The 18,153-nt window shown below is 49.1% G+C and overlaps 1 long non-coding RNA gene across 1 annotated transcript in view; it reads left to right on the forward strand.

The window, feature by feature from the left end:
* Nucleotides 1–17,353, forward strand: part of LOC146868744 (uncharacterized) — a 183,271-nt gene extending 165,918 nt beyond the window's left edge. Inside the window, exon 7 of the long non-coding RNA XR_014966406.1 lies at nt 16,702–17,353. This is a non-coding gene — a long non-coding RNA (uncharacterized LOC146868744). The remainder of the gene's footprint in view (nt 1–16,701) is intronic.
* The last annotated feature ends 800 nt before the right edge of the window (nt 17,354–18,153 follow it).

The raw sequence follows: 18,153 nt of genomic DNA on the forward strand, positions 1-18,153 counted from the left end.
CAGCTGATGCCCTCTCTTGCTTTAGGAAGCAGGAATTCAGTTACCTTCATCGGTAGGTGGCGGTGCTACCCACTCCTTTCCTAGTGCAGCTTTGAAGACTTGGTGCCCCAGCTTACCAGACCTTGTGGCAGCCAGCTTAGCCCCTAAAACAGGCTAGGTTTATGAGGGGACGTTCAAAAGATATTTGCAATTTTGCAAGCAAGGACAGGCAGGGGAATTATTTTCTCACGGCTGCTAGTAGCATTTGTTGCGTCACTCCAAAAAGAGGAGAGACCAGTCCCGAACGCCAGGTGCCACACTAGTACAATATGATTTTTTGCCAAGATGGCGGATTGTGTGGATCATACTAGGACTTTCATCATCCAGAAGGCATTGAAGGGCTGGCAGAGGCTAGACATAGCCACACCTTCTTCAAGGCACCCAATAGACACTCAGAAACTGGTTAGTTTCATCAACAGCTTGCCCAGGGTGTGCAAATCAGGGGACAAGGTAAGGTTGTGTAAGGTAGCCTTCTGGCTGGCTTTCTACGGGCCCTTCAGAGTAGGAAAGTTGGTGGTGATTTTTAAGTCAAATTGACAAGGAGGGCTTTGAGTGGCGGATATACGCTGGCCAAAAGGCACCCTGGCAGTGATGCTGTTTTACTCAAAGACAGATCAAAAAGGCAGAGGCGAGCACATATTGCTCAACAGGGCTCCTGGCAATTTGTGCTGCCCAGTGGAAAGCCTAGAGGAATATTTGCCTGGGAGGCCACAATCCACACAAGGGAAACTATTTCTACATAGAGACAGTACCCCATTGACTAACTTCCAATTTTCTACAGTGTTGAGATTGTGTCTCTTGGCTTCTGGTCTAGACTCATCAGAGTTTAGCCCCCTTTCCTTCTGGATCGGGGTGGCCACAGCTGCAGCAGGTTTTGGTTTGGACGGACGCACAGTGCAGTGGATTGGATTAAGCTTGAATTTCTTTGGGCAAGATCATCGCTGGAAAAGATGCTCCCAAAGAGGCTGGTGCCTCTAGATGACGTAATTCTGCACTGAGGAGGAAATGATCTTGCCGATCTAGGCCTTAGAGACTTATTTGAATTGATAATATTTGAGGTAGCATGGCTGGCAAAAGGTTCCCGGAAGCAAAAGTGGTATGGTCACCTATTATCCCTAGACTGCAGTGCATCTGAACAAGAAAGTGGCAAGGCTGTTGAACTGCACACTTCGCACCTATTCTGCCTGGCTGCATCAAGGTAGGAAATGTCTTCCTCCCCAAATATTCTGAAAATGCAGAGATGCGCCGTATTCACAAGAATGCGGCCACCCCTGCATTTCCCCTAGCGCTGGCACGAAATCTAGCTGCCTAGCGCCAATGCAGGCACCCTTGCACCATAGTGCATTGGGGGGAATGATTGTTTATGTGCAGGAAGGTGTCCCTTCCTGCACATAAACAATCCAGAATTGTGAATTGTAACTTCTGCGTGTGCTGCATTGCGCAGCACACATAGGAGTTGCAAATTGTAATTTTTTAAATGATTGTTTATGTGTGGGAAGGGCCCCCATTTCTGCACATGAACAATGATTCATGGCAATTTGCTGTTTCTATATGAGCTGCACAATGCAGCACACATAGAATAAAGCAAAACTGAGGGGAAATTAAGCATTTCTTCTCGTTTTGCCACTTATGACCAGGTTTTCCCTGGTCTTAATTTTGGCACTGCCTCCTATCTACGCCACCCTTGTAAGTATCGGGTAGTTTCAAAGTCAATGTGTGTTACGGAGTAACGCCCACCACAACACCGATTGGACGCCCTTTTAGTCCAAGTGTAGTGCAAAAGGAGGCCTTATTTACAAGGCAGCGCTTAGCTATGTTAACTGGATTAACGCCACCAGGTAAATAAGGTGAAGGGTTTATCACCACAGGAACATCATAAAAAGTGACATTCTTGTGGTGATAGGGGCTTGTAAATATGCCCCTTTGTATCTTGACAATATGTTTGCAGGGATGGTGCAACACACAGCAGCAGGAGAGTGGTGATAGTAGGTGAACTATCCTGGCTGGTGGTGGGTGAGGTCATTATTGGTTGGGACATTGCAGGTTCCTTTTAGCATTGCATTTTAAAGAATGCCTTCATCATCAGGGACATAGGAAAAAGGGGGTGCTTGCAGCATTCAGTAAAGGAGTTGTAATCTCATGGGGGTGTGGGGTGCTCGCTAGCATGCGGTCCTTTACTAATACCTTCCGCACAGGCGCAGTGGGTGCAACACAGCACTGGACCCTTTAGGGCGGGGCAAGCTAGGGTGCAGGGGGTGCCCTAAGTAGGTATACTCTGGACCTCCTTAACAGGGTACATCATGATAGAGCCAGTCAACATCCCACTGAAAAGTATGGATGCACAGGAATGATTTAATTAGAATCAGGAATTTTCATGCATTAGCATGCTGTGTACGTTTAATTAGCATTGAATATCAGAAGCATGTAAATAAAATGTGTTAATATGCATTTTTGTAAATGTTTTATCTAGATGAATTAAATGTGTAAAATTGTTTGTCAATAAATATGACCTGAGATAATTAACGGTCTCAATTCCAAAAGTTAAGTGAGGTCTCAGGTTTATTTCTTGTGTGGGGGGGGAAGGGTGAAGTGTGTAAAGTACCGGGGATCAGAGGCTCGGCGCATCCCCAGCATATGAGCAGAAGTAACTCAGCAGGGACATTGGTGCTGCACACATTGTTAGCAAGCCAAAAAACAAACTGTGGCTTGCCTCTGAATAGCAGGTGAAGCTAGAGGAGAAACAACACCTGACACAAGCCAACAGAGGTGAGGAGAAGAGAAGACAGTGAAGATGTACCATTCATGGATAAATCTTTACTTCATGAGGGCAGTACCTATGCTCACGATATGCATTTATGACATGAACGGCATCATGTCTCAACTGGCCCTACAGCAGAGCCTATAGGCCAATACATCAAAACAAATAGCCACCAGGACATGTCCATGTCCCAGCAGTCCTACATTACTCCCATTAGAGGGAGGCATTGTTTTAGTTTGATTTTCAAAAACAAAGTCCCAATTTGGGGTTTTGTTTTTGATAATAAAAAATGGTAACTTTGTCATATGGCCCCGTCATGTTTGACGGAGCCATACAGCAAACTTACAATGCAGTGTCAGTAACCGCCTTGACGGCAGTTCCTTTCAATAGTTGAAATGTTCACCGACCTGAATAACATTTTAAAGTTTGGTAGTCAGTACCTCCGCCATGGTGATGGAGTATTTTACTGTGTCGCTCTAGCCGAGGATGGCCTAACCCCCTAAATATTAATTGGTCTTTTAGTAATGTAAGAAGGAAAGGCAAATTATGAGGCACAAAGCAGCACATTTAAGGGGAGATTTACTAAGATTTTGCGCCGCGTTTGCTTCACAAAAGTGGCACCATTTTTTATTTCTCAATTTACTTCCCATGTAGCACTGCTTCGCATTACTTTGCGCCATGGGGGCGTACCAAGGGTGAAGCATGGGCATTCCCATGCAACCACTCAAGTTTTCTCAGCAAAACCCAATTTACTAAATAAAGTAGTTTGGGTTTAACGTGAGAAAACTGCGCCCTTTGTAAGTAGTGCAAGGAAGGAGAAATGCTTTCATTTCTCCTTCCTTTTCCAAGTTTGCATGGGTTCTGCACTGCGCAGCATGAATACACAGTGGGAAAAGCTTTGCATGTGTCTGGGCATCGTATTTTGTAGAGGAAGGGTACCCTTCCTGTACAAAACCTTTGCTACAAAAATGCACACACCCTAGCGCGATGGTACACGGCTACTGAAATCAGTGTCAGGGAAAGGGGAGGAGAGAGCTATATCTCTGAAGATATGGCGCTCTCCAGCTCCCTCTCTGCCGCACAAAGCAGCGCAGCCTCGTGGGGGTCTGCGCTGCGTGACCTTTTGGTAAATCTCTTTTAATGTGTTAGTATTACCTCATTATTTTACAATTCTTACATGTTAAGACTGTGCAAAGACTCCACCCGATTAGTACCACTTTGACACCCAAATTCAGAAATAAGCAAGAGAAAGGAGAACGGTCATTATTTGCGAAGGGCCTTCCACTGTGAGGCAACACATGTTGCTGTGCTTACAGCAACTTGTGAGTGAGAAGCAACTTTTTGTTGTTGTTGATGCAGATTATGGAGTAGATTATGAAGTATGTGACAAATTTGGCAAATTCATAAATATGAGTACAACACTGGCCCAGCCAGTGGCCATGACTATGTGTAAATTCAAGAGTGTGTCAGTAATGTCACATTAGAGACCACCAATAATCGTTGTTTAGTGCTGGGATGACATATATTCTTTTCCACCTCTTCACAATTTTCTACTGATCCATTCCTTGCCCACCTCTTCCACGATCAACAAATCCTAGATCTGGTCTAAGGTCTTCATCCTGCTTTCCCCTCCCAGAGCTTGTCACCCACCCTAAATCTCTTTGCAGTGGTATGTACGTCCTGCTCATATGTGTCTAATGGCGCTGGTTGATTGTTGGACTTGGCCCTTTTTACAGGGTCATCCCTGAACTTTTTGCTTTCCTCCTGTATTGTTTCTGACCTGTTTTTGTTGGGTTTAGGACTCTGGGTGCTTTACTCCTGCTGATCAGTGCTAAAGTGCATATGCTCTCTGTATAAAGTGTTATGGTAATTGGTTTTCCATAATTGGTATGTTTGCCTTACTAGTAAAGTCCCTACTAAAGTACACTATGTGTACCAGGGCTGGTAATGCAAATGCTACTGGTGGGCCTGCAGCACTAATTGTGCCACCCACACAAGTAGCCCTAAGAAGAGATCTCAGGCCTGCCACTGCAGTGCCTGCACGTAGTTTGTTAACTGCCTTGTTGTCCTGGCAAGTGCACCCACTTGCCAGGCCTTACCCATCCCTTTCCATGCACATCAGACACCCCTATAGTATGCCCAAGGTACCCCCCTGGGCAGGGTGCAGTGTCTGTGAAAGGTAGGACATGTACTGAGGTGTGTACAATGTCCTAACAGTGAAATACTCTCCATTTCGTTTTCACTGTTGCAAGATCATCTTGCCCATAGGACAGAATGGGGAAGGCTGTGTAATATGTTTCCAGCCTATCTTCCCATAGGCTTAAGATGGAGAGGTGAAGTTTAGTGTGCCTGAACTCACAATTTAATAACACATCTTTTTGTGAAGGTGGTTTTTGAATTGTGTTTAGAAACCACGCTTTTATTTATTTATTTTTATTTTATTTTGGTTTTTATAGAGCGCATAGTCACCCTTGAGTATCCCAGCGCTAAAACCTCGAACTCCTAAAGGGGGGCACAGGGAGACTTCGAAGAAAAATCAGGGAAAAAGGAGGGTTTTGAGGGATTTCCTAAATTTTAGGAGGTTTGGTTCAGCTCTGAGGTTCGAGGGGAGAGCGTTCCATTTTCTGGCCGTGTTTACCGAAAATCTCCGGCCGCCGATGTGGGTTTTCTTCACCCTAGGGACAATGATATGGTTTCCCTGTTCAGACCGGAGCGCTCTCGACGGTCTGTATGGAGTGATCCAAGTGCTCAGAATGGGGGGACTCGCGTTGTGCAGGACCTTGTGTGCCAGACAGAGGGCCTTGAAGGCGACTCTTTCCCTCACGGGGAGCCAGTGAAGTTTTCTCAGGGCAGGTTTGGCCGATGTTCTTGCTGGGGTGTTTGTGAGCAGGCGGGCTGCGGCATTTTGGGTTTTTTGTAGTGTTTGCAAGGTGGCTTCCGGTGCCCCGAGGTAAATAGCGTTGCTATAATCCAGCCTTGCTAGCACTAAACCTTGAATTAGCAGGAGGCGGGACTGGAATGGTAGTAGGGGGAGCACCTTTCTGCATGATCTCAGGAGCCCATAGCAGATGCCGGCTGTTTTCCTAGCCTGTGTCCGGAAAGTGAGATCTGTCTCTAGCCACACTCCCAGGCTCTTAACCTCTGTCTTAGGGGAGGGGGGGTCACCCATACAGGCGGGCCAGATGTTAGGGGGGAGACTCGGAGTTTTGTGACCGAGGAGCAGGATCTCTGTTTTTGACCCGTTAAGTTTTAGGTCAGAGTCGCCCATCCATTGATGGACGGTGGATAGGCAGTCTTGCAGGTTGGAGGGCTTTAGCTTGGGGTGAGAGAGGGTCACTACCAGCTGAGTGTCGTCAGCGTAGCTGACGATCGTGACTCCGAATGGGGCGACCAGCTCCTCCAGTGGGGCCATATACACGTTGAAAAGTGTGGGGCTCAGTGAGGAGCCCTGGGGCACTCCACACTGGAGGGGGATTGAGGGAGAGCGGCTTTCTCCTTCCCAGACTTGGAAGGAGCGTCGGGAGAGAAAGGATGTGAGCCATCTCAGCGCACTGTCTTGTACGCCAGTGTTCTCCAGGCGCTGGGCTAGGACCTGGTGGCTGACAGTGTCGAATGCCGCGCTAAGGTCCAGGAGGACCACTGCCACTGATCCTCCTGAGTCCATGATTTCCCTCGCATTTTCTACGGCCGCCAGGAGGGCGGTGTCTGTGCCCTGACCTGGTCTAAAACCTGTTTGGGAGTTTTTTAGGAGGTGGTTTGCCTCTAGGAAGTGGGACAGCTTTTTGTTTGCGAGCTTCTCCGCGACCTTACCTATCCAGGGGAGGAGCGAGATGGGTCGATAATTGGATAAGTCCGCGGGGTCTAGTGACGGTTTCTTCAGAAGACCTTTAACAACGGCCTCATTCCAGCTTTGTGGGGCTTCTCCTTGGGCAAACGAGGTGTTAATGAGGGCCGTGAGCCTAGCTGTGATGGTCCGTGCTATGGTTTTAATGAACCGTACGGGAACTGAGTCACTGGGGGCGCCACTTTTCGTGGCTGCTAGAGTGGTTGCCACTTCTTCTTCTGTGACTGGTCCGAATGACGTTAAACAAGGGGATTCGGGTTTGTCCGTGGGGTTTCCTGACGTGAGGGTACAATCCTTGGCTATTCCAGAGGTGGCCTGATTGGTAGCAGGTAGGGAGGAAAGGATTTTCTTTATTTTATTGTCGAAGAAGTTAGCCAGGTTAACGCATTTCTCCTCGGCTGCTTTAGAGTCCAAGGGTATCTGCGGGGGGGCTGGGACATGGAGAAGCTCTTTAAGGATGGAAAAAGTCTCTTTAGCAGAGCACGAGGAATTCTGTATTCTTACCTCAAAAAAAGAGCTTTTAGCGCTGTGGAGGGCTTGTTTGTAAGCCTTCATGGCTGTTTGATAGGTGTTTTTGTCCGTCGCTAATTTGTTTTTTCTCCATGTTCGCTCCGTCTTTTTGCACTCCTTCCTAAGAATGTTCAGGGCCGGGGTGTACCAAGGAGCATGATTGATCCTCTTTACATGTTTAAGAGAGCATGTTAATGGAATGAGGCTGTCTAGGGGGTTGGTGAGCCAGCTGTTAAATTCTCTATCAGCGGTGTTAGGGTCAGTTGAGAGGGGGCCGTCGGAATCCCTAAGCTTCGCTACCCATTTTTCTGGACTTAACTTGTGCCAGCGTCGGGTTAAAATCCTGGTTTTCTGTTTAGGGACCGAGGCGGGCTGATAGGACCAATGCATAGGGACCAGGAAGTGGTCAGTCCATGGAAGGGGGGAGGGGTCTTGGGTTTGGAGATTCCTGATGTTGGTGAAAACTGGATCTAGGAGATGTCCTTTCTCGTGAGTAGGTTTCGAGTTCCGGAGCTGGAGGTCAGCTGACATAAGGTCTGCTAGAAGATTCGCGGCAGTGTAGTCTGCCGGGTCTAGAAAGTGTAGGTTCAGATCCCCTAGTAGAAGAAAGTTGGGCGTTGCTATTGATTTTAAAAGGATGTGATCCATCAGAGTGCTTGAGAAGTCTCCTATTGAGCCTGGTGGTCGGTATACCAGAAGACCCGATAGTGAGGTGGTGGGGGAGATCTGGAGGGTGAAATTGCAGTTTTCACAGTACTTGACCGTACCGTCGTTGATCCTGCAGCTGAGATGGTTTTTATAGAGAATGGCGAGCCCGCCACCTCTTCCAACTGGTCTGTTGAGGCAGCAGATTTGGTAGCCGGGGGGGGTTGCATTGACCAAGTCTGAGCCGTTGTTGGGGGTCAGCCATGTTTCGGTCAGAAATAGGGCGTCTAGCGAGAGGGTTAGGGTGAGGAGGTTTATCTCGTGCGAGTGCTTTACTAGCGACCTGCAGTTCAGTAGGCCCAATCGAAGCGTGTGGCTAAGTTCCGTGGCTTCGGGGTTGTCGCAAATGGGACATCCTTTGAACGGGGTGTCATCCTTGAGGATGAATTCACACTTAGGATTTTTCTTTGTGTTCCAGAGACGGAGGGTGTCCGGGGGGTAGGATAGGAGGGGCTGTGAATCGGGCATAGTATCAGGTCCTAGGGCCGTCTGGGCCCGGACGGGCCCAGACGGGCTTGCCTTTGGCGCGCCTTTGGCGCGCTGACGGCGCGCCCGCTGCGCCCGTCCGCTGCGCGTCCGGTAGTTGCACATCTTTAATGTGTAGGAAAGGGGCGGGTGGGCGTGGCCTCAAAGTGGGCGTGGCCTCTCTCCCTCGCCGTGAATGGCGGCAGAAATGTTTGTTCCTGGGTTAGAGTTGCAGCGAAGGGGTCGCTGTTTTGGCGATTCTGGGCCCGCTCCAGTGGTGGCAGACGGGTGAGTGATGTTTTAAAAACACAAAGAATTAGGCGGGTTGTGACACAGATATACAATTTTAAAAATAGGTGCTAGTCTCCCGGCTTCCGCCTCAGGAGCTTACGAGATTCTAGTTTGTGGCGCTGAAGGCAGCGTTTATATACTGTGGGCGGCGGGTGGGCGTGGCCTCAAGTGGGCGTGGCCTCTCTCCCTCGCCGTGAATGGCGGCAGAAATGTTTGTTCCTGGGTTAGAGTTGCAGCGAAGGGGTCGCTGTTTTGGCGATTCTGGGCCCGCTCCAGTGGTGGCAGACGGGTGAGTGATGTTTTAAAAACACAAAGAATTAGGCGGGTTGTGACACAGATATACAATTTTAAAAATAGGTGCAAGTCTCCCGGCTTCCGCCTCAGGAGCTTACGAGATTTTAGAAGTGGCTGTTTTTATTGCTCTAACAATTCTGTGGGTCTCTGCCTGGTTGTGGATTGACTGTCTGGATTTGAAAGTGATAGGATCTGGGAAATGTCTTGACCCAGGGGAGGGGTAGGTGGGACAGCAACAGGTTGACCTGAATCTGGAGTGTAGGGGGAGGAGTAGCCCCCTGGAGGTGAAGAGGCCTGGGCTGCTGCCAAAAAGAATGGCTCCCCCTCCTGCTGAGTGATTGAGGAACCAGACCCCCACTATCAAAGGAAGAAGGTGTCACTGGCAGGGAGACACCCAGAACTGATTTGGACAGGGGTCAGTGCCCCCTGAACACAAAGACTTCAAAGACATTTAGGGGTATAACTATGAGAACTGAAACCCCTGAACATTGGACTGCTCAAGAGTGAAAAGGACTGAAACTACTTTGTGGTTAAGAGGAACCTCTGTCAAGGAAGAATAGCTGAGGAGACTGAAAAAAAGTCCCTTGCTGTGAGTTCTGGGGCTGGCAGTTTGCTGGTTTAACCAAGGAGAGGCTAAGGGACTTTGCTGTGTGCTGTGTCCCCCCGCTTGAAAGGACTTTGCTGTGTGCTGTGTCCCGAAGTAACTTGTCCCCAAGGGCCCGAGGAGACCTGGCTCCCTGTTGTGGAATCTCAGGAACGTAAAAGTTTCCAAGTGTGTCTCAGCGGCGCTGTGTGAGTGTGCTTTTTGCAGCCTGAGACCTTCGTAAGCATTGGCCTGGGACTGTGTGGCCTGAAACCCAACCGAGTCTCAGCGACGCTTTGTGCGTGTGCAGCCTTAGACTGCCGTGGGGTCTGTGGTGCTGGTTGGAAAGTGCCCCGTGACTGCAGTGCCTCCGCAGCATGATTCATCGTCCACGTTGCTGTGTAGCCATTTGAGACCCGAGCGGTCATCGTAACTGAGGCTGCAGATGAAGATCGCCGCCACCGGCCTGAGCCGCAACGTGCTAAAGGATTTCGTAAAGCTAAGGTAGTCATGAGGTAATCGTGATCATTGTTCACAAGAGGAATCTGCCCAAGATCGTCAGCAATGGAGAAAGGCAGTGCCGTAACCTGTCCGGCTACAGCGTCGCCTTGCATCGGAGCTGCGTCGTCATTGGGAGCGCCCAGCAGGACATCCAACGAGCAGGGAGAGAGAGAGAGCGAGGCAGTGCATCCTCCAGGTAAAGCGTGAACTCCAGTCGGGAGCCGCAAGCGTGTGTGGCCTGGAAAGGCCCAGGAGGAGCACAGGAGTGCTCCCGTCTCTCTCCCGCTGCATCGCATTAGACGCGCTGAGTTCTCGAGCGGCCCGGACCTCCCGGCAGAACTGGTGCCACCCTCGGAAGTTCAGGATCTGTTGTCTGTGGTTGGAGCCTAGTTGTGCCCGCGCTAATTGCATCGATTGGCCTGGTAATATTCCTGCATTACGAACTGTCTTATTACTTGCATTGAGGATTGTATTATTCCTGCATTACGAACTGCCTGATTATGTGCATTGAGGATTGAATTATTCTCTCATTACAAACTGCCTTATTACTTGCATTGAGGATTGCATTATTCTTGCATTACGAACTGCCTGAGTACGTGCACTGAGGATTGTATTATTCTTGCATTACGAACTGCCTGATTATGTGCATTGAGGATTGAATTATTCTCGCATTACAAACTGCCTTATTACTTGCATTAAGGAGTGCATTATACTTGCATTACAAACTGCTTCAGTAAGTGCACTGAGGATTGCATTTTTCTTGCATTACGAACGGCCTGATTACTTGCATTGAGGATTGCATTATTCTTGCATTACGAACTGCCTGATTACTTGCATTGAGGATTGCATTATTCTTGCATTACGAACTGCATTAGTCTGATGATACAAACTGCATTACAAACTGCAAAACATTGCATTAGGACTGCACTTGAATATCGTGAACTGCTCATTAATACCACAAGAACCTACAAGTATTTGTTGGCCTAATAACCGGCAAAGTGAAATATTACGAATACGCATATGTTGGATTGTTATCGTTTGGTCTTACCGTAATTTTCTTCTTGATAAAGTACCGCTATTTTCATACATCAGTATGGTGTCCATTTGTGGTGTTATCACTGTGTCACTCGGAGTGTGGTTGCAAATACTTTACACATTGCCTTGAAGATAAGCCTGGCTGCTCGTGCCAAGCTACCAGGGGGTGAGCAGGGGCTATCAAAGAGGGTGTCGCTCCTTTCCCTGACTAAGAGCAAGGGTCCCTATTTGGACTAAGGTAACTGCCTCAGCCAACTAGAGACCCCCAGTTCTAACATTGATCATGAGATTAAGGGTGGTGGATACTATGATAGCAATCATGCAAATTAAGTATGAGTACATTTAAATACATGGGAGGGCAGCAGGATGGACGGACCGCTGTGTCAAGGGTTTGGGGTGGTGGAGCCAGATGGGGCGTTGCTTGCATAAACCAGTGTAATCTGATATGTACATGTTTGCAATGCGCTTACTGCATTGTGCTTACTTGAGATGTGGCACACTAGTGTCATGAGGGAATGGTAATATGGAATGTTGGAGAGGTTCGGATGCTGGCGGTTACCACAACTGTCAGCGGACTGGGGATGGTGTCTGAGAGGATTTGATGGGCTCTGTTTCGTTAAACTTGTACTGCGGCCCGCCCCCCTGCACAAGCCCGCTCCCCACCTCCCAGCTGCCATCCCTCCCCCCTCCCCTACTTAATGGCGGCCGCTGCGCGGTCACGCCACTGGAGCGCCAAGGGCATGCCTAAGGCAAGCTCGTCTGCGCCTGTCCGCGACCAGTGCCAGGAACCCTAGTCCTACTACCATCCACCGCTATGACTCTGCCGCTCTCTGCGCACTCAACCCAGAGACTCACCGAAAATGCCAACTGGCCTCACCGAACACGACCCATGGCCAATTCTCCTGCCTGCACTGCCGTCGGACCTTCACCACCACCCCAAGCCCCTACGCAAGTGACACCAGCACCGACCACACCCTTAACTGCATACTCCTTAACATTCGCTCCGTACACAAACACGCCACGGAAATCTGGAACCTACTCGACTCCCTCACGCCTGACATCGCCTTCTTTACGGAAACATGAACCAACACCTCCTGCACCCCCGACATCTGCACCACCATCCCGGATGGATACAAAGTCCAAAGGAAGGACAGCCCCAACCTCGCCATTGCCCACAAGAGCACCCTCTGCCTCACCACCTCCTGCAAAACCTTCCCCTGCGCAGAACACAAGCACTTCCAGATCCAGACCAGCCCCAACACCACACTCCGAGGTACCCGACCCCAGACTGCCTTCGCCACCACCATCACTGACTTCATCGCACCCCACGCCATCACATCACTGAACTACATACTCCTGGGAGACCTCAACTTCCACCTCGACAACCCCAGCGACCCCAACTCCACCAACCTCTGCGACAACCTCGCCAACATCGCATTCAACCAACTCATCACTACACTGACACACAGAGCCGGACACACCCTCGACCCCATCTTCACTGCAGGTAACAGCGTCCACTTCAGCCACATAATGCAACCACCTTGGACCAACCACCACTGCGTCCACTTCATTGTCGACAGACCCAAGGCACCAAAACCAGGTTCCCGTCCTCCACGAAGGAACTGGGGCAAGGTTATGGATGAACAACTGAACATCACCCTCACCCGAGACAACCACCCCAGGGCATCCGACGCAAACATCACAGCCAGAGACCTCAACACCTGGATCTCCAACTGCACTGACAAGCTTGCCCCTCTAAGCAACCCCGGCAAACAGCGCCCCAGGAAAGCCGCCTGGTTCACCACCGATCTCCAAGAAGCCAGGCACAACTGCAGAAGACTCGAGAAGAACTGGAGGAACTCCAAGACAACCTACAACTACTCCACCTACAAGGACGTCATGACCGACTACCACAACCAAATCAGAACCACCAAAAGGAACTTCATACACAACAAAATCCTCGCCAACTCCACCGACTCCAAGGGACTCTTCAGTGTCATCCAGGAATTCACCAACCCACGCAGTGAAGCCACAGACATCACCCCGTAGACCTCTGCGACAAGCTGAGAACCTACTTCCACCTCAAGATCTGAACACTCTACGATAACTTCATCAACCACCCGCAAGACGCCACAGCCGAACTCCCCCCTGCACGAAACTCTAGCCAGCCCACCATCCCCAACTGGACACCGATCACGATCGAAGACACTGCCTCGACCATGAAAAGCATCCACTCGGGGGCCCCCACCGACACCTGCCCCCACACATCTACCACAAAGCCTCAAACGCCATCGCACCTGACCTGCAACACACCATCAACACCACCTTCACAACAGACACCTTCCCAGACGACTGGAAGCGCGCAGAAGTCAGACCTCTGCTCAAGAAGCCCACGGCCGACCCCACCAACCTCAAGAACTACCGGCCCATCTCGCTCCTCCCCTTTGCCGGCAAAGTGGCAGAGAAAACAGTCAACAGGGAACTGACGCGATTCATCGAAGAGAATGACGTCTTCGACCCATCCCAATCCGGATTCCGAAGCAACCACAGCACAGAGACCGCCCTACTAGCCGCCACAGATGATGTCCGCTCCCTCCAGGACCAAGGCCACTCCACAGCCCTCATCCTCCTCGACCTGTCTGCAGCCTTCGACACCATCTCTCACCACACACTAATTTCCAGACTACGCAACGCAGGCATACAAGGAATAGCCCTGGACTGGATATGATCGTTCCTCAGTAGAAGAAACCAAAGGATCAGACTACCACCCTTCCTCTCAGCCCCCACGGATATCACCTACAGAGTCCCACAGGGGTCATCTCTGAACCTGACCCTCTTCAACATTTACATGGCCCCCCTCACAGCCATCGTCGGGCAACACGGCCTCAACATTGTATCCTACACGGAGGACACCCAGCTCATCCTCACCCTCACCAGAGACCCCTCCACCGCAAAACTCAACTTCCAGAAAGGAATGCAAGATGTAGCAGTCTGGATGACCAGCAGCTGTCTAAAACTCAACGCAGAGAAGACAGAAGTCCTCGTCCTTGGAGCCACCCCTTCAGCATGGGACAACACCTGGTGGCCCACAGCCCACGGACCCCCTCGGACCACGCCAAAAACCTCGGCATCATACTCGATTCCACCCTCGCCATGAACAGATAGGTCAACTCCATCACCTCCAGCTGCTTCAACATCCTCTGCACCCTTCGCAAAACCTTCAAATGGATCCCCCCGGATTCAAGGAAGACAGTCACCCACGCATTCATCACCAGCAAACTGGACTATGGAAACGCCCTTTACGCCAGCATAAACAAGTCCAAACTCCGCAAACTCCAAACAATACAGAACATCGCGGCCAGACTCGTCCTAGGCATCCCCTGGCACGTACACATCAGCCAACACCTGTGGAGACTCCACTGGCTTCCCATGGAGAAGAGAATTACCTTCAAAATCCTCACCCACGCCTATAAATGCCTACACAACACCAGACCCAAATACCTCAACGACAGAATAAATTTCCACATACCCAAAAGAAACCTCTGATCTTCAAACCTCGCAATGGCTGAAACCTAGCGCATCCACAGAGCCAGAGCAGGCAGAAGAGCATTCTCCCACATCGCAGCCAAGACCTGGAACGAGTTACCGGTAGATATCAGACACGCCCCCTACTTGAACACCTTCAGGAAAACTCTCAAGACCTGGCTCTTCGGCTGAACGGATCTGCTATCCCCCCACCTCCCCCCCCCCACCCCCCAGCACCTTGAGACCCTCAGGGATAAGTAGTGCGCTTACAATTCCCTGATTGATTGATGAAATAAACCTACATGAAAACGGCAAAGACAAGTGGAGAGCATTTGTACATCATAATACCCAGCTGTTCCCTGGCCTCTAAATGAAAAGAAACATCAGGGAAAGAAAAGAAATGACCATCAGATGAAAAGAAATATCTGGGAAAAATGCTCCTGCCAAACAGATGAAGTGAGAGGGAAGGCATTCTCACAAACTCTGGCAAAATGGCAGTATTTTTATTCTAGCTATTGTGATGTCATCTTCATCAAATTATCAGGATTCACCAATAAGGAATCAAATTCCTACTCTGTGTCCAGTGCCTTTGCAGTGTAGGTTCTCTGGGGACTTTAAATTTGTGGGGTACATTCATGCTGGATTTTGAGTTTGAGAAGGCTGCCAAACAGACCAGGCTGGACGACCCAGATTGGTCTCTGCTCCAGAAACTCCCGCAGAGTAACTTAAGACTCTATTTCTAGGGCATACAGGAGTGTGCTGGGACTGTGGCAACTCACTCCCCAACTGCCCTGCCTTGAAACCATCTCCCCAACTCCTTCAAGCCCCCCTCATTTTGGCAGGAGCTTCTGGGAAGCTAAGCAAACCGTGAGATGGGCGGGTGCCCATAGGTCACGTGACGAATGCCCGATCACTCTGCTGTATCGGACAGCAGACTGACGGCCAGCCAGGTGTCCTGCAGACCGCAGGCTCAAATCCCAGCAGAAATAACTCAAGCGTTTGTCCTTCTATGGTTCATAACTTTGAGAGCAGTTAGTTGCTTAATGACACCTCTTATTTCAGCGTGAATAAAGAATTTAATTTGCAACATGTGCTCAATGACTGGCCATTAGTCAAATGTAGAAATGGATCCTTTAATAAACCAGCTCTATCAAGAGAAAGGCCTGCAGTACAAATGTTCTCAGCTTCGCCCTAGCATCCCCGCTCAACTGGATTCTGATGCCTAAGCATTCACCCTGCTAATGCTGCAATTTCCTTAAGTATATACTACTTGACAAGACTTGTACACATAGATTACAGTCTAATTGTACACATACAATGTGTAATTACACGTGGCCTTTTCTGTTCTGATTTCCCCATCCATCAGGCATCTTAGCGGGGGATGACAGGTTTTTCTACCACCCACACTCCTCTAGGGAAATTTTAAAAGAATTTAAGAGCAGAGTATTTTGCCATTTGTGGCATAAGGCGTGGATCAAGAAAGAGCAGGGAAGTGTTTGGCGAGACGGAGCAAAGCAGACCTTCAAATGTATTGAAGTGTATGAAGGGCTGTTTAATATACTAATAGACATTGGTAATTGCAAACGTATGTGAGGACACTTATTCACCTAAATTCCAGGGATGGTGACGTCATGCACCTTATGACCCCGGAAAACATCAAAGGTTGACCCCCTGTCCTAAACATAGCTCCTAGGGTAAAGGCAGTATGTGGGACCAACTGAAATAATTTTGCCCCTAGAAGGATGCTTAATATCTCTTACTAGGGCTATCTTCACTACGCCTGGGGACACCGACAGCCAGAGCACTTTCAGGAAGTAGGAAAGGACCAGCCAGACCTTGCATTAGGTAGCCCTTGCAACCCTTAATTGACGTCCATAAAAGATGCTGACAGGGTCACTTCAGTCAGGGCCTAACCTTACACTTAGCATCACTTATGCAGAAAAACGGCAGCCCATTGGTTGGTAGCAGGACAAAGCCAATGAGCTGCCTTCAGAAAAACAGACCAACGTGTTTACTTTTCGTCATGCTGCTCTGAGAACCTTGGTGATGCACTGGAATTATTGTTTTCTGATGTCGTTTATATATATGTTTGCCGCAAACAAAGATTATATATCATTCATTGAAGTAATCTAATGTATCTTCTTCTTTTAGCGTGAATGGAGAGCGAGCAGCAGCTACTCTTCTCCAGCTGCGCGTGATCCATCCAGAAGTGCTGATACCTGTTGCTGGAAAGTTACCAAGTTCATCTTTTCAAAGCTTAGCTGTTCTTCACTCTTCACTCATCGTTGATGTGTAATCACGCATACAAAGTTGCATTAATTTATTTTCCTCTTTTGTGACCTACAAGCTGGTGATAATTGCCGCTGCGTAGCACTGGCAGTGTAGTTGGGCAGAGTCTCTGAGGATACCCGGCCCTTCAGCCCATTCAGCGAGGACACAAGGATATCATAGGTCGAGGAATCAGCGGCTATCAAGCTGAAATCAGGGTGGGCCTGTTCGGTTTTGGAGGCAGAGTATTTCAGGCAGTATCATGATGGGCCGCGGATGCCCGTTTGGAAAAAAAACCTTGCTTTCAGTGTTTTATTGAAGATCAGGTGTGATTGGAGCTGGGGTCTGATTACGGTCAATTTCAAAGCTGTGCTCTTCTCATCCCGCTGGTTTTATCACCAGGTGGTTTCTGACTGAGCCTGCCCAGGGTGATAACTGATAAGGTTTGAGCTGTTGGTTCATCCCGATCTTCAGGTCGGAAAATTGACGGTAAATACTTTGGTCCACGGCCCTCCCGTGCTGTGAGAACAGTGCAGCCACCAGGAGGCGATAGAGAGCTTTAAGAGCCGGGAAGATGTGCGCCAATGTCTTAATTTTGAATCAAAGCCTAACTGACCGGATGTGTAGTCTCTGTCATTTTCCGTGTCTTTCTTTCAGCACCTCGGTACATAGTATTGCAATAATCCTGCATAGGCATTACCTGAGCCCTGAATACATTGGAGGAGATTTGGAAAATGAAACAGCAGGGGGTCCTTCCCAGCAGCAGGACGTATAAGTTGCTACATCAATCTGAGCATATATTATTTGTGCCTAAAGGCACCATAGCTTTTGGAGGCCATCCCAACAGATCTAAACAATGCAGCACAAAAGGACATTAAACGAATGATATTTGACATGTTGATAGTCTAGCATCCAAGTGGCACTTGGTAAAGCTTTAGATGTCACTGTCACCTTGATCTGGAGGACTTGAAATGCTTGGTTCTTTCAGGCTCTGCTTGATTTATTGATTTGTTTGTTATATTTCCGGAGTTTGTTGATTTTTCAACTACCTCTGGATTGCAGCACAGCACTCTCACTAGGCATGTAAGTATAACCATTGTTTTCACATCTCTAGCGCACTTTTTCTGTGATGTGTGGCACTGACGTGTATTAGAAATTTAGGGGCATATTATCATGAACGGCGTCAAAATTATCGCCGCTTTAGTGGCAGGAAACTGCCGCTAAAGCGGCGATAATGGGCTTGATAATATGCCGCAGAGAATTCCCATAGAAGCCCATGTTCTGGTGTCAACATGGTCTTCTATTGGAATTCTCAAGGGCATATTGTCAAGCCCA

The sequence above is a fragment of the Triturus cristatus genome, chromosome 1_2 (genome assembly GCF_964204655.1).
Source record: "Triturus cristatus chromosome 1_2, aTriCri1.1, whole genome shotgun sequence".
Lineage (NCBI taxonomy): Eukaryota > Metazoa > Chordata > Amphibia > Caudata > Salamandridae > Triturus > Triturus cristatus.